At 30.5% G+C, this 23,302-nt stretch overlaps 1 protein-coding gene across 2 annotated transcripts in view; it reads left to right on the forward strand.

Moving 5' to 3' along the window:
* Window positions 1-5,670: 5,670 nt before the first annotated feature.
* LOC129962593 (band 4.1-like protein 3) overlaps window positions 5,671-23,302 on the forward strand; it is an 83,374-nt gene continuing 65,742 nt past the window's right edge. Inside the window, exon 1 of one of the 2 annotated variants that reach the window (XM_056076427.1) lies at window positions 5,671-5,790. The gene's annotated coding sequence lies outside the window, so the exon portion shown is untranslated. Of the gene's footprint in view, window positions 5,910-23,302 lie in introns of both variants that reach the window. The other variant, XM_056076419.1, reaches the window with a different exon arrangement.

Genomic DNA, 23,302 nt, shown 5'->3' on the forward strand with positions numbered 1-23,302 from the left:
CTTTTTTATTTGTTTTGTAAATTCCACAGATATTAAACAGAACCCTTCTTACTTAGCTTTCAACATTAGGTGAAAATCTTGCGATTAAATATTTGATGGCACAATGAAAATGGTTTGAATTTTAGGTCAACAATATGATATATTGTTGGAAATTAAACAGAAAACACACACACACACACACACACACACACACACACACACACACACACACACACACACACACACACACACACACACACACATATTATTAGAATAGATAATCTTTATTATTAGAATAGATAATAACTAAATGAATTTGGTGAAACAGACAGAAACTTGACCAGATGTACTTAACAAAGTATAGTATTTAATATTCTAATATTTTATAATTAATAAAATTTAAGAATTGTATTTTTTAAGAAATTGATGTATTTTGCAACTAGTCTACTGATATTTTCTTAACCGACCTGCAAGCGGTCTTTCCTCAATTTAGTGATTCTAGGCAGCTGCCTTGTCTATCTGTTCCAAAATCCGCCTATGCCTCAACTATCATCAGTGATTAAACAAATTTGAATGTTTTTTTTTAAAGTCAAACACTATATTTGGCTTTAAAAAATCACATAAATTTACTTACATTTTGTCTCTATGCCAACTGTTAAGACTGGCGCCCAGGCATATAAATGTCCAAGATTTGCTTTAGGAGGTGCGGGACCTTATAGATAGGTCTCAGTTTTAAAAAATTCAAAGATTTGGAATTAAAGAGGGGAAAAAGGTTTTTCTTTCAAATTTCTGGCATTCTCATGTAATATGCCATATTATTTACTTCGAAATATTACAGTGAAGACAAACGTGGTTGTATTCAATTAGGAGTCAATTTTTCACATACCCATGAACAGATAGACTAGCAGATAGTCAATCCTTTAAAAGGGTTGGTTCAAAATTCGAATTAAGATCTACGATTCTACTGATAAAACCATAAGCTGAATTTAAGATCTGATTTTTTTTCTAGATCGTTGCATTCGAATTACTACGAATTTCAAAAACTTTTTTTTTTCGGATATAGAGAGATCTAACATATGGAGTTTCGGTGGGAAAAATCGAGGTTGAATTTTCTAATGATTTATAATATTTTTATTTAGTATATTTTGTATATTAGGAAGTAAGAAAAAAGCAGCCCTTTAATTCTTAAACTCAATTATCCCCTCACTGGTGTCTAAAGCATATACACTACCTTTCTAACCCATTTTCACCACTTATTTGATGTAAGAGCACTCTGTTGAGAGTTCCTTAAATGCAGGGCTAAGAAAAATTAGTCCTTTGCTTATCGGACTAATTTCTCCTAAACTAGAAGAAATTAGTCCGATAAGCAAAAGTCTGACCCTATAAACTCCTTGCCTTTCTTGCTCCTTCATTATATCGTATCAAAGGGACAAGGACTAATTCTTTTACAAAAAGTCTTTTATTAGTTAAATAATTTATGTATAGAAAATGGTTTCATTCTTTTTCACTACAATGAATTTAATTCATGCGACATAACTATCATACGACAAACATAACTAATCATAATACCCGATATTCCCTTTCCTCTGTAATGACAATACGCCTTTTTCTTCTCCCTCAAGACATACAAACGTAATGCCAAATGAACTTTCAGAATATGCTCACCTTTTTTTTATTTCTCCACTTATCTATGAATAAATTTTATTAAAAAAGTTAGAGTAATTAAAAAATTTTACAAGTAAAGGTCACTTTCAAATTTATTATCCCACAATATTTGCAATGCTACTATCTTTCAGCAATAGTAGTGTACGGAAGTTAAAAGAGCTTGACTTCAAAATTATCATCAGCAATTACTGCAAAATATGCAACTGATTTCAAAATTAAATTGGCGTATAACCTTTGAAAACAGAATTACCACCACTTTAGTTCTCAAAATATTAATGACCAAGAAAATTTCTTTTAAAATTTTATTAAATAGTTGCATTTTTTTTATCAGTGAGGCAAGAATATACTCTTATTCCAATTAAAACTCTGGATCTAAATGCAAAGAGAATAAAATAATAACAGCTTAAAAAAACATCCAGACTTTAAATATTGCTCGGAGATAGTTTTACTCTTTTTTTTATATCAGCCTTTTATTTACCTGCATCATCCTTTCCGTGTACTGTTTGTTATGCTTCAATGGAGGACTTTACAATTACTCTCTGTTCTCTCTCTCTCTTTTATTAAGTCAATGTTTGAAATTATTCTTCCTTTTTTCTTAAGTTTGTTCAAACATTTTTTGTGGTTCATCAGTTTTCCTTCGAGATTTGTTTAAACTTTTCCTAGCAACATGTTAGCTCTGACTTCTACTAGAATTTCCATATAAGAAGAATAAACAAAAGTTTTCTGATAATGATTTGTTTTAATTTTATCAAAAATTGGAATTGCATAAAGTATGTTGTCATTTTAAAATACTAGTTTATTTTATCTTAAAATCCATTTCTATTTGTGTTCGGATTAATTTTGTTATGTTTAAAAAAAAAGCAATAACAACACCAAAAAAATATGGCAGGCTACTGTTTTCTTAAATACGATTTATCATAGCGTCACATTTAACAATTTAAAATCTACTTTTATTGTTATAAACATTATTTCGATGAATAAAATAATGGAGCCTTATAAAAAAATGAATTTTGATTCTCCAGCACAATTCCCCGGGATAATTTTAGTTTTTAAAATAATTTTGATACTTATACGTGCATGGAAATTGCTTTTTTTAAATTCTTTCTCATGGAAAGAGAAAGTATTGCCATCATCAAAAATTTTGGCTTCAAAACTGCAATTTTCAGATCTTGTAAAATTTGAAAAAACTATCCTCTGTGTCTCTCTCTATTTACGTATGGACACTATAATTGAAAAATGACACGAGCTGGATGAATGAAATGTGGTATGTTTCTCAACTTCAGGGTCACGGATTTGTGCCTTGTGCTAAACCCTTCAATGGATAAATTGTCTATCCGCATGATGGAACAAGATAACTAAAAAACACAACAATTAATAATATTTGATGTATACTTGGTGTGAAAATGACAAAAATGACTTACATAAATGAAACTCGATAGGTGATCTTGTTACTAAAATTGGAGTAATTTGTCAAATTTTGATTTTAATAGGACGTTGAAATTTATTCTTCTTTACTGCTCTACTAAGCACAAAAAAACCCTGAAAATAAATATCTGAGTATTTGTTGTATTCACGATCTTGTCCAAGGTCTATAATTTTATGTTACGGGAGGGAGAAGAGCATAACACCTATATTAGTGAACATGCGAGAAAATTTTCGGTGAGACCATTGCTATTGGTTTAATTTTAGAAACTTTTATACCATTATCTGTGCCATGGAAAGAATTTTTAAAGAATTATTTTAGATCTATTTCATTATTACCAAAACAACAAGGATTTCATATTAATAGCATTTAACTTCAATTCATTTTTAAATGACTCAGATTCAAAGCGTGCCTAATAAAGGCATATTATGCTTACCCCCCCCCTCTGTTGTTATTCTATATGGCTTAAAAAGCGATACAAATCCGTTAATAATTTATCTAATATTTTAAGATTAAGAAAACATATCTCATATGGCACCCCTGGCGACGATTTGTCTTTTATTGGGATATGGCATCCTTGTTAAGTAGAGGAGCGAAGGGAAAGGATCAGTATCTCGGTTTATAATATGATATGGTGCCCATATAATAAGAGGAATGAAGAAAAGCAATGGTCTTTTGTGCGAGTCACTTTAATAACTTAGCTGATATTAAGAAAAGGTGTTCTTATGATGAAAACGTTAAGGAAAATATTGTGCATTCGATAGAATCACTATCTGATATTATAAGATATGAAGATTTTTCTACTGTTTTGAGATGGTGTCCTAAGAAAAATACTGTGTTACTATAAATACTGTACTTGGTAAAGTTAATTCGTATTCACTATATACACGCTCAATGCACTGCCTCACAGTGAGTTAGCAAGAACATTATTTTTCTTCACCTATTTCTTCATATTTGATGTAAAAATTGAAATAAATTCAACGATATTTTATCCTTCTTGCACTCGTATTTGACCCCCCCCCTCCCTCTTAAAAATTAATCTCGCCTTCTCTAGACATTTCTGACTACATCAATTTAATTTTGATACCCATTACTCATCTTGCAGGTTTCACTTGGTTTATTCAGATCAACGTCCCCTTTCCATGCTACACGAGGACTACTTTAGTATAAACTCACAATTTCCAAATTGTGGTCAAATGACGAGGACGATGCCTTAGTCGGAACTTCTCTCCGGATTTCCATGCCATAATCTGAAGACGTTTGATCCATGATGGGTTTGACATGTATAGAATCTCCATATACGGAGGATCTTTGATGGAGAATTATTTCTGGCTTCCGATTCGCTAAAACTGAGACTTTGCCAATCTATAAATCTCTTTGAAGAACAGCGTAATACATGGGTAGTTAGTTATAAATTATTCAATATAAGAAATTGCTTTTGATGTCTCCATTGCAGAACTGAAAGAGCTTTAATTCAAATTTCATATTGTTATGCAGAATGAACATGGTCTTAAAAAAAGTATTTGTTCTTTAAAGTGAGTATTTTTTTTAAAGATATGCATTTGCTGCTCGTTTCCTGGTAAATTCAGGGCAAGCTATAATTCTTATTTTGTATTTCGAATACACTTTTTTAGTATCTTTTTTTGTGTTGCTTTGAAATTCTTCTTGTTAGAAATTTCAGTTTGATAATGCTTTTCTCGACAAATAAATTTATGAATTATATTAATTTTGCCTCTGAACTCATAAAACTACTTCGTATTTTATTACATTACTATCCAAACGATTCCTTTTTAGCATTAAAGCAGAAATGTATATAAAAAAATGAGTTTTAGCAAAACTTTTTAGCATCATTTTGAATTAATTGTGGAGTAGGAGATATTGTATTATTTCTGTGATATTTTGGGAAATATTCTTTGGTTAGGTGTAAAATTGCTGGCTGAATTTCTTGTTATTTTTAACTATTAGAAAGTCTAGTTTTTATTGAAGTGTATAGTGAATACAAAAAATATTTCAGGTACCACAAAAACAATGAAAAATGTAACTGTTAGCAAGTAAAGATTGGGAAAGAAATTTTTTTTTTAAGTATTGTGTATATAATATTAAGAAAAATACTGTGTTACTATAAATACTGTACTTGGAAAAGTTAATTCGCATTTACTATATACACGCTCAATGCGCTGCCTCACAGTGATTTAGCAAGAACATTATTTTTCTTCACCTATTTCTTCATATTTGGCGACATATTTGAAGTAAAAAGTGAAATAATTTCATCGATATTTTATTTTTCTAACATAACATAAATGTTAAAATGCAGCAAAAAACTTATCAAAAAGAAATAATTAAAATATTCATACAAGTCCATTTGTTACATGATCTTTTGCGATAAGAATGGTGATAAATCTTTACTAATTCAAAATTGGCGATTTAATCTTGCTAGCACAGGTTCGGTCAGGAGCAAAAGAAAAATTTTCAAAAGACGTTACTTAATATGCAATTTATTTACAACGAAGTCTTCAAGAAATTATAAACCGGTTATTAAATTTGGCGCCACATTTAACGTACAAAAGATCGCTGTCCTTCAGTTGATCCAGAATCAAATTGAACTTTCTTTATTCCAGTTTCATTTTCATGGCAGCTGATCGTTGGCGACAAAACGATCACCCGTCTTACGGCAACCATAAAACAGCTTTCAAATGTATGGTGTGTAGCGCGGGTGTCCTGAGGTATGAAATTTAATTTACGTTAAATATTTTGGAATTTTATTCTGTTTTACCAAGAAATTTCAGTCTCTGGATAGTTCATTCTCTGTTATTTAAGTACATCTTGACCATTCTATCTTCCGGTAAGTGCTAATTTTATGTAAGCCGTGGCGCGTTTTTTACCTGAGATTTCAATAGGCTTAGTTGCGCCATGTTTGGTACGTGTACTAAGGGGATAGGGTGTGTTGTTTTTATTGGACTTAAAGGAACATGCAAAAAAGTTGAGAGAAATTGATCGGATGAAAATTTTTCTTACAGTGCTTTTAATATCTCGCTGACCGTAGTGTATTTAAGCGATAAAATGGCGGGTGCATGAAGAGCAGACGACATGCCACACCCCCTTTAAATGTAAATATGTTCAGCTGAAAAAAAAATTTGCGCCTATCTGGTGGGCCCGTTTTATGAGTAGTCCGCACTGCAAATTTTTGTTGATAAGATATGCATCTTACAATCCTGAAAACTTATATTTTTTATTAGGAAAAATGCTGATTTTATAGATTCATAGAGTTTTATATTTGTAAACATTAAGGAAATCATAATTCCGCAAATTTGGGATTTTTAAAAATAAAAGTGATATCTGATATATTAACAGATATTAAAGTTTTCTATTGAGATAAATAAATATCTACACAAGATTTTAATAATGCATCAAAGATGATATTAATCCTTTTTTGTGAAGATTTGTACTACCAACGTCTATATATAATATTGTGGAAGAGTATTAATAAAATCATCAGAATTCGACCATTTACAGTTCTTATTCATGAATTCTCATTTTTTATGATTCCAATTATGTATAAATTCTTACATAAATACGGATTTTCTTTAATATTTATATTGTAATCAATTTCCAGTCCATGTAATAATACACACCCATATATAATATGCATAAGCCATATGATTTCTGCTAAAGTTGTATTGTTTAATAGAAATATTTTTCAACTAAGCTGTCTTGAACATTTTTAAATTTTCATTAAATTTATTTGCAAAAAAATGGGAATGGAAAATTAAACATTTGAATTGAATGCTTTAAAATTACTGAAAATCTAAATTGATAATTTAATAAAACTGGTATTGTTTTTGTAAGTTTATTGAATATTGAAGAATAAACTATAGTAACCGATTCTATTTATATGAATAAAATAATTAAATAATACACATTTTCTTTCCATTTAATAAAATTGGAAACTAACTATTATCTATTTACAGTATATTTACAAAATTAATTAATTTTGAAATAACCTTTATAAAATCTTAATTGTGGAGCCCATTCAAACTTGCAATCATCTTTTTGTATTTGAAATTATTCTATACTTTTTCAAAAAAGCTTATTTTAAAATTGCCAAAGAATGTATAGATTTGGGTAAAAAAGTAATTTTTTTTATTTTATTTCCTTGCTTAGAAAAAAAAATTAAGAAATTACAATAAAAAAATTACTACTACTTACATTTTATTTACTATTATAAACTCATAAAAATTATAAAAATCTTTTATATTTAGATTTAAAATTTTTTTTTTTCTGTACTGTATCTACAAATATTATTTAAGGTAGAAAATATTTCTTTCATTTAAATATTAGATATAATATTTTGCTAAATATTTTAATTTTATTTTTAATATGAGAATAACACATTTCTTTTAAATAGTAGCACCTAGTATTTTTGCCATCTACAAATTTTTTCTAAATGAGCAATTTTATATTTTGTATAATAATGTCACAGAACTTGTTTGCTGCTAATTTCTGTTTAGTATTTTTTATGCATTATTAAAAAAATTAAATGTTTGATAATTTATCAGGTACGAAATATTAAAATTTAAAGTTGAAATCTTAAAAATGTACTTTTTTACTTCATTTAAACTTTTTACTTCCTTCAGTGATGAATTATAAAAATATTATAAAGTAATCCAGATATATATTTATTCCAACAATCAAATTTTGTAAAATCTTTGAAATGTATTGATAGATTACAAATTTTGAACTAATAATTACATCCTTAAAATTGAATGGTTTTAACGGGGTAATAATTTTGAAGATAAATGGGATTTCTTTGAAAATTATGAATGAAACCATAATGCCTATTGTTTCATTTCTATTTTAACATTGCAGTAATTTTAAGACTTTTTCTAATTATTGATATTTTTTTTTTTCCTTACTTGAATTTTTCATAAAAATTTAACACATTTAATTTTTGATTCTAAGCTGTTTGGATACTTGAAAACTTAGTCTAAATCTCATATGATATTTACTATCTTTTTTGGATTAATTGTGATTTAATTACTTAATTGAGTTAATGTTTTATATCAATAGTTTTGAGTTAAAACTATTTTTCATGAGAATCAATTAATATTTTAAATAGACATTAAATATGAAGTTTGACCTTTGTAATATTGTAGTTGATATGCTTCTTGTAAATGATATATTTTGTGCTTTTGTTTTATTCAATTCACAAATTTTTCAAATATTTTTGCCTGCAATTGCAAATAGCTATGTCGATAGATGTGTATAAAGCATTATTTATACTCAGTGCTTTTCAGTTTTAAAATCTTAATTTTTTTTGGAGGGGGGGGGGGAGAAATGAAATATTTATCAACATTTTGAATGTAATGAGAACCATTTTCTGGTATTGGAATAAATTCATAATGTTTTTAATTTTGTAAGAATGCAAAAAGAATATATATTATAATTTCCAAAGTTTGTTTATAGCTATTCAAATATTACAAACTGGAGTTTAATAAAATGGAATATGTATAGTGTGTGATAGTAAAAAGTATTATTTTCCATTTGCTTTATCAAATAATTGATTTCTATAAAAGTAATTAGAATGTTAGATAAATAATCTAGTTTAAACTTGGGGAAAAAACATGTTCATCTGCAAATCTTTCTTGTAAAAATTACTTTTATAAATTCAAAGGAGGGGAAAAAAAAAAAAACTAGTGAGATAAATCTATGGTGCAAATTTAGCAGATATATAGGGTAAAGATATGTAAAAGCGTTGACTTAATACTGAGAGAAACACAGATGATTTGCTCTAAATTTTAATTGTATTTTAGCAATCAAATTCTCAAGGTGCGATTTCATAGAATTTTGTTTATAATTGTCTCTACTCTATACTTTAAAAAGTAATATTGCTTCTGCATATCATTGTTAAAAGTAATATCGTCTCCATATCATTCCTGTTTTAATCTCTATGTGGACTGTTTTTGAAATATGTAAACTCTCATGTGAAGTAATATAAAAAACAAAACCAGCTTCGAATAGTTAAGAATAGTCAGAATAGTTACCTTTTATGATTTAAAGTTGGGTAATATTTTGAAAAATTGCAGGGGAAAAAAATATTTTTCAGGTGGTTCGTCATATTGACATTTTAATTGTGAGAACTGTAAAAGATACAGTTCCTATTTATTTATTACTGGGCTATCTTAATAATTCTTAAAATAGGATGGAATACTTCAATAAAGGGTGTTTAGACACATTTATGATGCACAGAAGGTATCGAGAATATTTCATTCAGTTTGATCAAAATATATATATGACATCACTAAAGCTCCGGGTCAATTACTTTTTCCAGATGACACTGATAAGATCCTAGCAGTGATAGAATGTACAATGCAAATTGTTAATAGATATATGTTACAATTAAATTTATTCAGCTATCTGTATTTTTTTATACTGAATAGATAAAATTATTGATGTTTTGTGAAATTCGTATCTTGATAAAAATTCAATTGACTTTATTTTTACGCTCCAGCTAATCCTTATCCATTCAGATGTCTAACAAATATTCTTTGAATTGAAATTAAACAGTTTGCTGTGCCAGGATGATTGTTTATCATTGATATAATAGGGAATTGGCACAATATTCTTTATAATATTAAAAGTATCTTTGTAATAAATTTAAACCCATTGTGATCTTTATTATTCTAGATTTTTTTTCTTTTTTTTTCATATATTATATTTTATGATAGAAGTTATAAATGAAAAAATTTATAAAGACCATAGGAGCAGTTAAGGTTATCACTGTTCTTTCTTGTGGCATTAAATAAATTTCCAATTGGATAATTCAGTCTTTCCCTCTTGAATAAGTAAAATGCAATTATTGCAGTTATTTGAGTGTACATTGTTTGGGTCTGGTGCTTTTCAGTGCATTATTTGGGGCAATTTCAGTGAGTTATCATTTTAGGCAAACTGCCAAGTCATTTTCTCTCTAGGGAGTTTTAAATTTCTGAGCTTGTATTTGAAAGTTGAGTTTTTCCAATCTGTTCTTAAGTTTATATTCTTAGTTCTAGGACTATGTTGAAATTATTAGTGAACAACTTATTAAGCTTCATAAATTTTTGGTAAAATATATCTATAATTTCTGATATTCCAAATTTTTTTCATCGCATTATTGAAATGTAAATTTATTTTTCAAAATTTTAATTGCATTGCTCTTTGCTATTTTTCCTTTGAATAAAAATTTGCATAATTAATTAAAAGCATGTATGTATTTTTACATTCAATTACCTTAATTCTTACCATTTTTTAAATTATATAAGTGGCATTTTTTATGCTTAAATATTGTTTATTTTTATATTGCTTTTTTTTTTCTTTCTTTTCCAGTCTTTATTAATTTTTGTATTTTCTCCGTGTGATGTAATGCAAGGAAAATTTTAAAATGTTTTCAAAAAAGTGAAAAATGTATTCAGATTTTTTGAGTACAGTTCAAATAACATTTTTATCTTACAAATAAATATTGAAAAAAAAATTGATAAAATATTTCATTTTCAATGTTTGTGCTATTTTTGATATACATGCTTTCTTATTTTCATGAAACAGTGATGGCTTAAGCACTATAATCATTTCTTACAGCATTGATGATATTGATATAAAATTGCAGTTTCTCAAAATTTTTTCTTTAGCTGCATTTATTAGTTAAAAACAATGAGTACATGAATAAAGCAAAAAGTCAGTTATACTTTTAGTTGGTTGTTCTATTCAGATCAAATGATTGTGCAAAAGAGTTTAGAGATTTACTTAGTAACAGATCTGTAAGGTAATTAATTCTGTTTGATCTTTGAAATATTTTCAAGTATACAATGCATTTTAAAAATGACTAAATAAAAAAAAAATAATAATTTTTTTATAAATAAGAATATTAGGATAAATATAATTTCTCTTTTCATATAGTCTGGCGCAGCATGGCCAAATCTATGGCCCTTGTGCCAGAAAACCAAACCAAACCTCTTTTCATAAACGATGCTACAAGATCCTTCATTCTGTTCATAGTTGAAAATTAAAATAAATATATTTTAAGCTGAAATATTGAAAATTTCATATATTTTAATTATTTTTAATATCCTTTTCTCTTCAAAATTTCATTTGAATTAATAATATAATCTAATATCTCGGAAAGCAAATGCAGATGTTCGGCTGTTTTATTTTCGGTAAACTTTCGCTGTTTTGTTCTGCATTTCGCGTTAATTACAGTGAAACTAAACATGGGAATTTCTAAAAGCTAATTTCTTTCGAAGTTTCAGTTGAATTCTTTCACATTAGTAATCTTAGCCTTTTGCAGCTAATTTACTCGAGCCCTTTTTGCTCAGCCGTATCTTTCCTCCATTTTTTTCTCATTATGTGAAGCGATGAGTCTTTTCAGAACTGTTCCGTTCGGCGATTTTAATCACCGGTGTTCATGACCCAAAGCAATGAATAAAAGGATACAAGAGAAAAAAAAAAAAAAAAATTCTGAAAAGGCAGGAGCACAGAAATAGGCGTGGCCCCTGACCGAGAGTGTTGTACCCTGTTGTTGACTTTTTACGAGAGAAGGAATTTCGATTTCTGGAACTGAAAAATAACAGGAATGGAATAGAGATTTCTTTCGATATATCATTTTTTATAGGTGACAATTATTTTTATTCCAAGAATGTAGTACTGAAACGCCGCGATAAAAATAACGTGGGGCATGGCATATTTCGGTACATTCGGGGCGCCTTGAAATCTTTTATTATTTATTCCTTTAACAATTCGCCGATAATCGCAACAAAGGTTTACTGTGTACGGAAAATTATAAAAAGAGCATTAATTATCAATGAAAGGCAATTGTTTTAATGTTATTTAATGAGCTTTAATAGAAAAACGTAACACCACTCTGCTTCTTTAAAAAAATTTTACTAAAAAAAAAATTAAAGAGAAGCAGAATAGTCTGAGATTTTTGTTGCATTGTATTTGGCTGGGGGCATTCATGTGGGCAGATTTCCTGTTTAATGTCGTTTTTTGTTTTCTTAAATCTAATATTTTTAAGGGTGCCAATAACTTTTATTTAATTGTAGAAGAACCTTATATTGGAGAATTGAATCGTAAAATCGAATTTTATATTAGACATGTTATTTTCAATAGCTACTTCCCCCCTAATTTTGTTAATTAAATATATAAATTGAATTACAATACTATTATAACTGAGCAGTTCTTAAAAATAGAATTTTCCCATCAATTTTTACTTAAAGTATGAAGGTAAAGAGTATATAAGTATAAAAAGTAAAGAGTTTTCTAATCGTCAAACTATGATCTCCAAATTTTGACGAATCTGCTCTCTACTTCCTCTTCCCCCTCAAAAAAAAAAAAAAACAATTTTAATTATGTATATCTGTTTGTTTAGACAATCTTTTAATAATAGAACATATATGTTGAATGAAATTAATATGCTGTCATAATAGCAAAATTGTAGAACTGTTAAAATTTTGGTTCATATCTGGGATAGGGATAGGGCTCTCTGTATGTATTAAAAGACGATAATATGAAAGGTTGCAAGTTAAGTAAATGAAATTCAGAAAATGATTAAATTAAAATTGTAGATTTTTTTATGTATAGTTTTCATTCAAAGCCTGCAACAGAGATTTTCCCCCTCCATTTTTTTTTGCATGAATATTTTAAAAACACTATAAGCTAAATGACTGCCAATAGAAATCTAAATTCTTCTCTCCTGGTAATACCTTCCTAGTTGCCCTTTCCAGTAAACTGAACTGTCATCTGCATTACCCCCTATGACATTTAATTTACTTTCGTTCTGTCGCTTCCACCATTATTTCCGTTTGCAATACATACTATTCATTATTGTAAAGGCATTCTATGAAAATAGTTAGGTTTCGTTTTTTATAATTAGATATTGCTATTATAATATTTTTTCCTTGTGTCAGCTTCTACTGTGCAAATTAATTTTCGGGAATTTACGATAATGCCGTGGGGAGAAGACTTCTGTTTGTTATATTTGAAATATAAAATTTAAAATCTTCGAATGTTTAAATAACCAAAAGAAAATCTAATTCATTCTGTCTACCGCATTTCATCATTTGTAAATTTAATAATTATCCGCTTGAGCAGTTTGGACTATTTTTATTGTTCTATGTATATGTATGTTATGGGATTATGCATATGTATGCAATGTCTTCTAATATTATGTATCGATTTATTAATATGTTTTACATTTGCTACCAATAATTGAAATCATAAAAAAAGTTATTTACTGATTTAAAAAAATAATTATTTATCAGTATGGACGTTAGCTTATTAATTATGAAACTATTGGATTGTTTGAACGTTCTCGATCTGTTGCTGTAATTGCATCATACAACTGAGGTCGTGTTTAGTTCGGTCGATGACATGCTCTGAGGTCGGCATTTGGTGCTGACTTTTTCAACCGGTTGTTTTTCTTAGCCATGAGCCTTCATTTTTATTCCCTTGTGTCCCCCTAAGGATTTCGAGTTCATCACCTGGATGCGGAAGGAATTGCCTACGATCAGGAGGTATTAATTGTGCCTTCCAATTCCTATGATCTAAAACAAGTTCTCAGTTCATACTTTGTGCAGAACTGGGTTAAAAATGATTCACGCCGATTTCTTTTGCATTTTTTTTTTTTTTTTTTTTGAAATCAAAGCTTCTAAGACAATTCAAATTGTACATAATCATGCATTTTTCTTATAAAAATGCTTTTAAGAGATTTTTTTCTTTTAAGTTTTATGGATATAAAGTAATAATTTAATATTAAATGAAAAATTAAGTCTAAAAGATAATAAAATTAAACAGTGGTATTTAAATGAGTATAAAGTGATAAGTTCATTTAGATATATTAACTATTGAATATTTATTACTTTTTCATACACTAAGTATATAGAAAGCATTGTAATCGTCAGAAAATTAAAATTCGAGATTTTAATATATCTTCATTTTTTTTAATAATTCCTATTAAAATAAGACTTTCATGGGGAAATATGATCTATAGCATTAAAGTATGGGCAAATCAGCTAAATAGTTAAAAGGTGTGGGTCGTGTATTCTCATTGTGATGAATAGAAGTTTGGAGAATGAGGTATTGGATTAGTATCGGTTTCATCGTCTGTTTGTGATCCACCTCGAGTCTGTTTGTGACCCACCTTTAAACGCGGACAAAATAAATTAATACATCCAGTATTTCTCATATAGTTTCAAAACGGAACATTATTTTAAAAATCAATTTATCAACTATGTTTTAAAAAGAACCATTTTCTGTGGAATTTTTGCTAAGATTAAAGATTTCACAATGCTCATAGCGTTCGTGTTCTATTATGCACGTCTTATTAAAATTATTTGAAAAGTTTAATAAAAACTGAAGTATTCTGTAAAGGATATGTATTTGGTACTCCGATTTATTGTTAGTTGATTATAATTTAAAAAAAAAACATAAGCTTATGGTCAAAATAATTTGACTTCTTATCATTGCTTTCATTTATTCTAATAATTGGCTATAAATTAATTTTTTTATTATGCTTTTCGTTTCGTAATTAATGAAAATCACTAAAGATTAACAATGCTGAAAATCAGAAACCTCTTTAAAAAAAAAAACGACCATTCTTAACAGGCACTAAAAAGTTTTTCCTTTAAATGCGTTTATTTCCCACTGAATGGGAAAAGTTTAGCAGTGGAGTGCTATAATCGATTTTCTGCCTCCGTTTTAAGCTTGTTAAACATGTTCTTAAAAGCGTAATCCGCCGCAGTCAAGTTGTTCCATTCGGTGACTTTTCCGATTTTGTTTGAATGAAGGTTGCCAGGTTTAACGCTAAAGTCTTCCTTCGCTGCAATGGGAAGACACACGTTCTGTATTATTTTCGCTTGGATCAGCATTGGCGCGCGCCCTGCCGATCCAGTTGCTGAATCCAGCCGACGTATGAGTTCATCGATGGAAGGTTTTGAAATGCAATCTGATGTAATTTCATGACTCAGCTCTCGCGACTATTTCAAGTTCATTATCTGTCACTACATATTCTTTTTTGTGTTTTTGCTTTTTGATTGTTTGCAGTATCTTATCGAGCGACTTTTCGTATGATTTTGTTACCTCAGAGGAAGGAAATAAAAGTATCTCTTGTTAATGGTATTGGCCAAGTGAACCTAATCGATCATCTTCCGTTTTTTTAAAAAGCTATTTTTAAAATTCAAAATCATTATTCTCTTTAAGAATTTTTTCTGCCAAGATTTAAAGCTTCTAGAGATATCAGGATCGAATTGGGATTCGCTTCAAAAAGTATATATTAATTCACGTTTATCCAATAAGTATCTTTTTTTCTTTTAACTCATTTTGAGTGCATTTCACAGGTTAACTTTAAAAAAAAATTGAGCATTCTAAATGGTTTAAAGGTAGCGACAGAATTGTTTTATTAAAAACTTTGTATATGAACCCCGTGTCTCTTGTGAAGCGTATTAAATAGGTCGAGTCAGTTTCATTTTTGTGACATTAGGTCGTAGCAGAATTTCAGATGACTTACAGTGAGACGACATGTACAGCAACATCTGTCACGTGAATAATGATGTATTATTTAAATACTTACGTTAAAAACAAATTTAATCTATCGCATCAATTAATATATCTAATATTTCAGTAGCAAGTTTGTTTTTTTCAAAGAAAATGACATAGGAGCATTTTTTTTTTATTTGATCTGTTTCGCCACTGTGCAGTTCACAGAAATGTCATAATTTAGTTCTGGCTGTAAAAGTATATTTAGGCTCGTCTAGATCGTAGCGAATTTCTAAAATATTTTCAGTTGTCTCGTTTTCTTAAAGTGCTTGTATGGCTCTGTTAAAAATAAATATTTCTCCTACTGGTTAAAAATTTTGGATTTAAATTGAAGTTAAAAATAAAGATACAGAATCTGGAACTATATAACAGGGGTGTTAGTGCTCCGGGGAAACCCCGGAATTCCGGGGATTTTGAACTTCGATACCCGGAAATTCCGGGGATCGTCGTTCAAAAGGAAGTAGGAATAATAATGAATTATTTATTTTGATCTGGGTAATTTTGTTTGCTTTGAAAAGCAGAAAACGCAAGGTCAGTGTGTGTGGTGAAAACTTTTCCTTTCTTTCTCCAAAGGCAGTGATAATGCGTGAAAAGGAGGAAAAACTTCTTTTTTGTTCTTTCCTTATTGCGAGTTATGACTCATTCCCCCGGTTCTCGGACATTCTCTTCTGGATTCTTTTCGGCAAGTAGGCGCGGCAGAAAAAAAAGGGAGAGACTTCGTTCGACCAGATGTGCGATCACGTGACCTGGGTTCAAAGGTCTTAATTTTGCAAAAAAAGTAATTCATTGAACTTTTATAATTAGGTCATTCAATACTTCATAATCGTAATTTTTCATTTCTCCCCCCCCCCTTCTCGAAACTCCAAAATGTCGGTAGTAAGTCCGTAAAAGTTTCCGGGGATTTTTTGGGGTCCCGCAAACACCCCTGATATAATAAATATTTATTTTTCCAGCCTACTCCCCCTCTCCCCCACATTTTTTTCTTTATGAGAATCTCATTAAGAATATTAAACCTTCCTTTAGATTTCCTTCCCAACGAGCGTAAAATATTCCTTTTTCTAAAAAAAATGTCCGACAATGAAGTTCTTATAAAATATGCTACAAGTTTTCGAGCGGGTAGCTTTTCTATGTAGATTTAACGACACGGTTTGTTGAATATTCTTTTGAGCGCGAGGTCAACAGACAAAGAAAGCATGGGCGTGTAATTCCTGTAAACTCTGACCTTAACTGTTGACCATCTTGCTAAAGAAGGTGTATTTGAAAGACCTACTATCACACCTGTAATTCCGGTCGAAGAAGTAGGACTTATAGTTTTTGGGGCGTACGGTATCATGAATATGCTATTTTTCTCTTGACGTTATTTCACTTTTGAGTTCAGTTTTGAGCATTCGACCGTTAGGATAGCTTCACGAAAAGAATATTGTTTTGCCACTATAATTTGGTCGCATCTAGACCTCCCTTTTCGACCATTAAAAAGTTTTTTAAGACCAGCCCTTGAAGTACTATAATTTGGTCATGTGATGCTCTAACTAACCAATAGTAAATTTCCTTGTGAAGGAAATATTTTGAAATAGAATTTCACGTGCATGAGACATAATTCAAATGTACTGAGATGTTCCTATACAAATGATTAATTTAGCAAATTTATTGTTCGTTCTTACTAGGGAAAAAAAAAAAAAAAAAAGGAAAGAGTGTGATGTTACAATGTTGCGTAATCAAGCGACTGTGACGTCATTGCATTCTAAATTTTCAGAAAATTTATTCTCTGAACTTTCAAGGGTAATCATCAGTTTGAAATACCGGGTGTCCGATAAATTTGTAAATACTTTAAAAATTCATAAAAATTGAAGGAATGAGTATATTTTAATGCGGTTTGCGAAACTGTTATTCTCATGAAGGGGGATTTTTCGTACAAAAAAAAATAGTTCAAAAATTTGTCGATAGAGGGCGCTAAAAGCAAGCAAAACATACAATTCTACGGGAAAAATACTTTTATTTGCATGCAAGCAATTGTTTACATGCGTATCACACCAGTACTACAGTACTTGTTTTATGTGCCCGCCATCACCACAAATAACAGTTTGGAAGCGGGAGACAACACTGGTAACTGCATCATACAGCATATCCGGATGAATGCATGAGATTTCGTGGCGAATGGTTCCTTTAGCTGCACTAACGAAGTTGGCCTATGGCGGTACACTCGAAACTTAAGGTAACCCCATAGCCAAAAGTCAAGGGGTGTTAAATCTGGTGAGCGTGGGAGCCATTCATGTGTAAAGTGACGGCTGATTATCCGTTCTTCAGTAAAAGTTCTCAAAAATGCCTTCACTTCGGTGTCGATGTGAGGAGGTGCCCCGTCTTGCATGAATGTCACTGTGTCAAGGACATCGTGTTCCAATAAGGACGGTATCACTTCCTTCTGTAACATTTCCAAGTAACTTGTTCCATTAACTGAACATGCCTTCCATCCTGGTTTTTTTACAGGGCTTTTCAAAGAAAAGAGGGCCTACAATAATGGATGCAGTGAAACCACACCAAACAGTAACCCGTGGTGAATGCAAGGGCTTCTCAGTGTAAGCATGTGGATTCTCATGTGCCCATATTCTACAGTTATAAGTATTAACTGCTCCATGCAAAGCAAAATGAGCCTCATCTGTCCACAATATTTTCAGCAGCCATCACGGATCATCTTCAATTTTCGCCAAAGCCCAATTTGAGAATTCCAATCTCTTAGCTGTGTCATTTGGTAAGAGCTGATGTAGCGATTGCAATTTGTATGGGTGCAATTGCAATACACCATGAAGGATACGGTACACCGAAGTCTTTAGTATACCAGTTATTCGTGCCACTTCTCGTGCGCTACTGACTGCACTTGTAGACTGTTCCCTTAGCGTGTCCATTTGCGAAGAGACATCGGGGGTACGGACTATTGTTAAACGAGGTGCACCACTGCGTGGCCGATGACACGCAGTACTTCCAGTTTCTTCGAAACGGCGTACTAGGGAAAAAAAGTCCAGCAGGAGTGATCGAACCTGAACCTTTCTTCAATCTTTTCTGGGTCCTAAACTTTCGTAAGGCTTCAGCCGCCGATTCGTTGCTGACATAAAACAACTTTACCAATAGTGCTTTATCCACCAGTGTCAACATCTTAATACAAACCTTATGCAAACCTTTAGAAATGATGTGTCAATCGCTCACTCTGCCTTTCATAAGACTTTAATTTGCATATTTCTACTGATTTGCTTGTGTGCAGCGCCCTCTATTGACAAATTTTTGAATTTTTTTTGTATAAAAAAAATCCCCCTTCATGAGAATAATAGTTTCGCAAACCGCATTCAAATATACCCAGTTCTTCAATTTTTATGAATTTTTAAAGTATTTACAAATTTATGGGACACCCGGTACTTTTATATTGAATAATAAAAAGTTTTTCTGTATACATAACCGAACCAATGGAAGTGCTTTCCTCGAAATTTTCTCGCATACACTTTAATGAATGTACTTTTGTATTATTAACTGTATGCCATTGGCAAGCAACAGTTCTGAAACAGCATCTTAAAGTGAGATTTTTTTGGCGATTAATCGTCACCAGTTAATGCGCAAAACGTTTTTTGATGATTACAATACTTTTTCTTTGTGCATTTCATATTCGAGAAAGGAAAAATGATCGCATTGCAGCTTCTTATACATTAAAATTTATTTTACGGTTATGTGTTTCATCTTATTTATTAAGTGAAATGTTCCATGCTTGTATGTCATATTTCATAAATATACTATTCAGATTATTCATCTATTTCTATGGGACTTTTGCTTTTTCTATGGGACTTTTGCCATGTGTATTCCGAAATACCTATGTCAGTGGAATTCGCTTACTGTAACTGTAACCCATGAAAAAAAAAGAAAGAAAGAATGCTTCTGGATTTGATAAATAAATATTCTGTGTGCTCGTGAAGGCTATTTAACGGTAGCAATTTAATTTAATTCTGTCCCTGTATCCTTTATATCATAGTATGTTGCCATTGAGATAAGATAACGATTTAAATAAATATGCTCTCTTAAAACCTGCAAATGAATTTACTCTAAATGAAGTTTAATTTTTAAAAAAGAAGAATGTAATAATTTCGTTCTGTCCTCTACTGAAACTGCTGACCTTCTCTCTCGTAAGTCACAGAGATTGGGATTATATAATACAGGAGCGTTTTATCAAGATTTTTACGGAGATTAAAATTAGACTACTTTCAATTAATATGCATTTTTGTATATTGAAATAAATCCTCGATGACAGTTAAATAAATCAGTCAAGATAGGGCTATGTTAGTGAATCTTTTTGCAAGAAAAATCCTGAAGCTTTGATATAATAATGCTTATAGGCGGCATACATGATTAGGAAACGTGCAAAACATTGTCACATATTGATTGTTGGACCTAGAGATACCAAATTTGGCAGATAGTTATTTGGTTAGTATTGTTCACTAAAAGAGTTTTTTCAAAATTTTCATTTAATTTTTCGTGAAGGAATATCACACGAAATTTTTACGTGTTTCTTTAATAATTTAAGAGTATATTTTTGTACAAAAACTTTTTCATGCCATTAAAAATTCAAAAATGAAAGAAAAAAAATATTTTTAGTGATAAATTTTTTAAACTTTTAAGTATATTTTAATAATACAATGATTTTAGAAACCATGTTTATACGCACACGCTATAACAATATTAAATGCATTTTTTATGCACGTGCTATAAATAAGAGCAAGTTTTCAATAATGACATAAAGATAGACGAATCAAGTTTACATATCTTGTTACATTGTTTCAGTTAGAGGTTCGAATTCTCCCCCTTCATCTCCTTACACACACTTTTCTTCAAGCTTCCGCATATAACTAAATTCGGCTATGTTATTACTGCCAGAATCGGAACCTACCTCATTTTCAGAAACTCAACAGATGTGAAGGTGGGGTGGGGGGGGTTCAATATGGCTTCTGTCCATGAGAAGCTCTCCAGGACGAAAAAGATCTCTTGAAGCAAACCAGGCGCACGTTTCAGAGGTACATGAAAGCTCCCAAGATTTTCTGCTAAGTGTTACGTCAGCAGATTTATCTCCGTCTTCCAAAAATACACGTGTCTGATATGTTTGGTTGTAAAAGGCTGTGTTATGTAGGGTAAGGGGTTAATGGCTCAAGACGATATGCTGTTCTACTGGGCGGGCCTCGTACCTTCTGTTCCAGGAGATCGCATCGTCTGGTGTGGCATCTTCCGAAAGAAAAGGCTTTATTGTTCGGCAGACAGTAAATGGTAGTATTTCTTTTCGGGGAGAATTGGCCATTAAGGGCATGCTTACCTTTTTGTAGGTTTTGTTATGTATGAGCTTTTGGAACTTACGTGAATATACGACCTCGCTGATTGATAGTGAAGATCAGATTTTTCTTTGTCCTTGTTTAATGTGCCGGAATGTTTGTGAGGTTAGAAGGAAATAAGAGGCTACAGTTGCAGTTCTTTTCTATTTGCTTGCGCATTTTTTTAAAAGAAAGTTGAACCAGACGATTAAAAATTTAAAGGGTCGTTGAGAAGAAATAATATATTTTCATTGTGATATGTAATCAAGATGAGTAATAAATATTTAACTTTATCATTTCTATGTCCAATCAGATTGCCTCTATTATTTAATATAAAACATTGGCAAGTGTAAATTTTTTTATCCTAATTTTAATTATGTAAAAATAAGTGCACATCCCTAAGCATGGTTAATTAAGAATACTGGCTGAATTTTTAAGTACACATCTTTTTTCATTATCTACATCTCCACTTTCCATTGTTTTAATAAAATAGTTTTGTAGTAGCAAATTTTATATACTTGAGATTTATGAATGAATCTTAACATCATTTATGTCTACGCTTTGTCATTTAAAAAAAAGCAAAGATTTACGTTTAAAATAAATTCAATTGGCTATTCAAATCTTTATAGCATTTGTTATTTATGCTTTAAAAAATTTACATTATTTTTGAATTGCAACCAACTTCTTTTGCATTGCATTCACGACATACCCATTCACGTTTTACATACATTTTTATTTTTCAGAGGAATAAAGACATTTTTCTTTGTAATTTTATACTAGGAGTAGAGCAAAACCTGGAATTTCGTGCTAGCGTTAGTATTTTTTACTACCTTTTATGTAATAAGAATTTAGTGCATTAAAGAAACATTTATTCTCAAAAGATTATATAGTTCCCATAACATATTTGCATTTCCTGTTTCGAAAGTTAGGGTTAGTTTTGTTTAGTTATATTAACGCCCCGTTGTAAAACAACACTAGGGCTATTTTGGGACGGACCTCGTCATTTTGAACCGCGGTCAGATGACGAGGACGACACCTGAGCTGGCACCCACTTCTCCACACCACGCCACACCAGCGGGAGGACGTTTGGTCATTACGAATTTAACGTGCAACAGACCCCCTTACACGTCGGTTCTTCGGTGGAATCGGGACACAAACCTGAACCCCTACGACTCACAAGTAGAGACCTTACCACCAGGCCACCGCGGCTGTAACCCACGAAGATTCAAAAGATGTAGACTTTTAGAAAGTGAAGCAAGAAGATATATTGTCAGTCTGTAATCAAGATCAATCGATACATATCGCAAAATACACATTTTGTTATCAATCTCGTTTAATTTTTCATTGAAATTTAAAAAAAAAAAAAAATCGATCCGAAATGCATTTTTTTACTTTTGAAGTGTATCTATGCTAAATTTGATTGCTTCTTACGATCTCTCCTGTAGAGGCCACACATTCTCTTTTATTATTAGTAGAGATTCTTCCTTTGTCCGGCTAATAACATTTAAATTAAGGAAAGAGAAATGTGGAAAACATGTCATTTGCTTGTTAAAGTTTGATTTTTTTAAAAAGAAGATTGAAAAATATATTGTTTTGAATTAATACTTTTAAGATATTTCCCTGTGAGGTGTAGTTGGGAAGTTTGATCTGAAATTTTTCATACCTCGTCAAAAAAGGAAAATAAAGTTATTATATTATGAAAATATAAAAATTACGCGAATGACTCGATCTTTCCCGTGAAAATCATCAAATGTTTGAACATTGGAATCAGGAGAATCTATAAATGACGAACCTTAATACACGTCCTTTCCACAACCAGATTATGTAGTGAGATTGATTGTACAGTTGCGCAATTTTCATATCGTGATTTTCAAGTAGTTCTTTATTGAAAATGAGAATGATGTGATAACATCGTGATGGATTAGAACTGGATTTTTGATGCTTGAAGACGAATTCAAGGTGACATAAATAATGAATGTTTTTTGTAAGAGCTGAAGAAGGAAATTTGATGGCATCTTAGAAGAAATTGGCGATAAAAGTATTTAAAAAAAAAAAAAAAAACTAGAGATTGGACTTATACACCATTCAAAATTAAAAAATTTTCTTTTTAATGAAACCCATTTTAATCGGCATGCAAATCGGCAATTTTTTCAAAAAAAAAATTTTTTTTTTGAATATTTTTCAACAATAGATTTTATTGTAGAACTGAAATTTTAACTTTTTTTCATTGTTATTTCAAATATGTAATCACGTGATTATCTTCTATTGTAAACTAAGGAAAAAGAATTCTGTATAACGTATGAGTAGTTTATCTAGATCTATTCATTTTATTAATAGTATATAT

Source organism: Argiope bruennichi, chromosome 1 (assembly GCF_947563725.1).
Source record: "Argiope bruennichi chromosome 1, qqArgBrue1.1, whole genome shotgun sequence".
Lineage (NCBI taxonomy): Eukaryota > Metazoa > Arthropoda > Arachnida > Araneae > Araneidae > Argiope > Argiope bruennichi.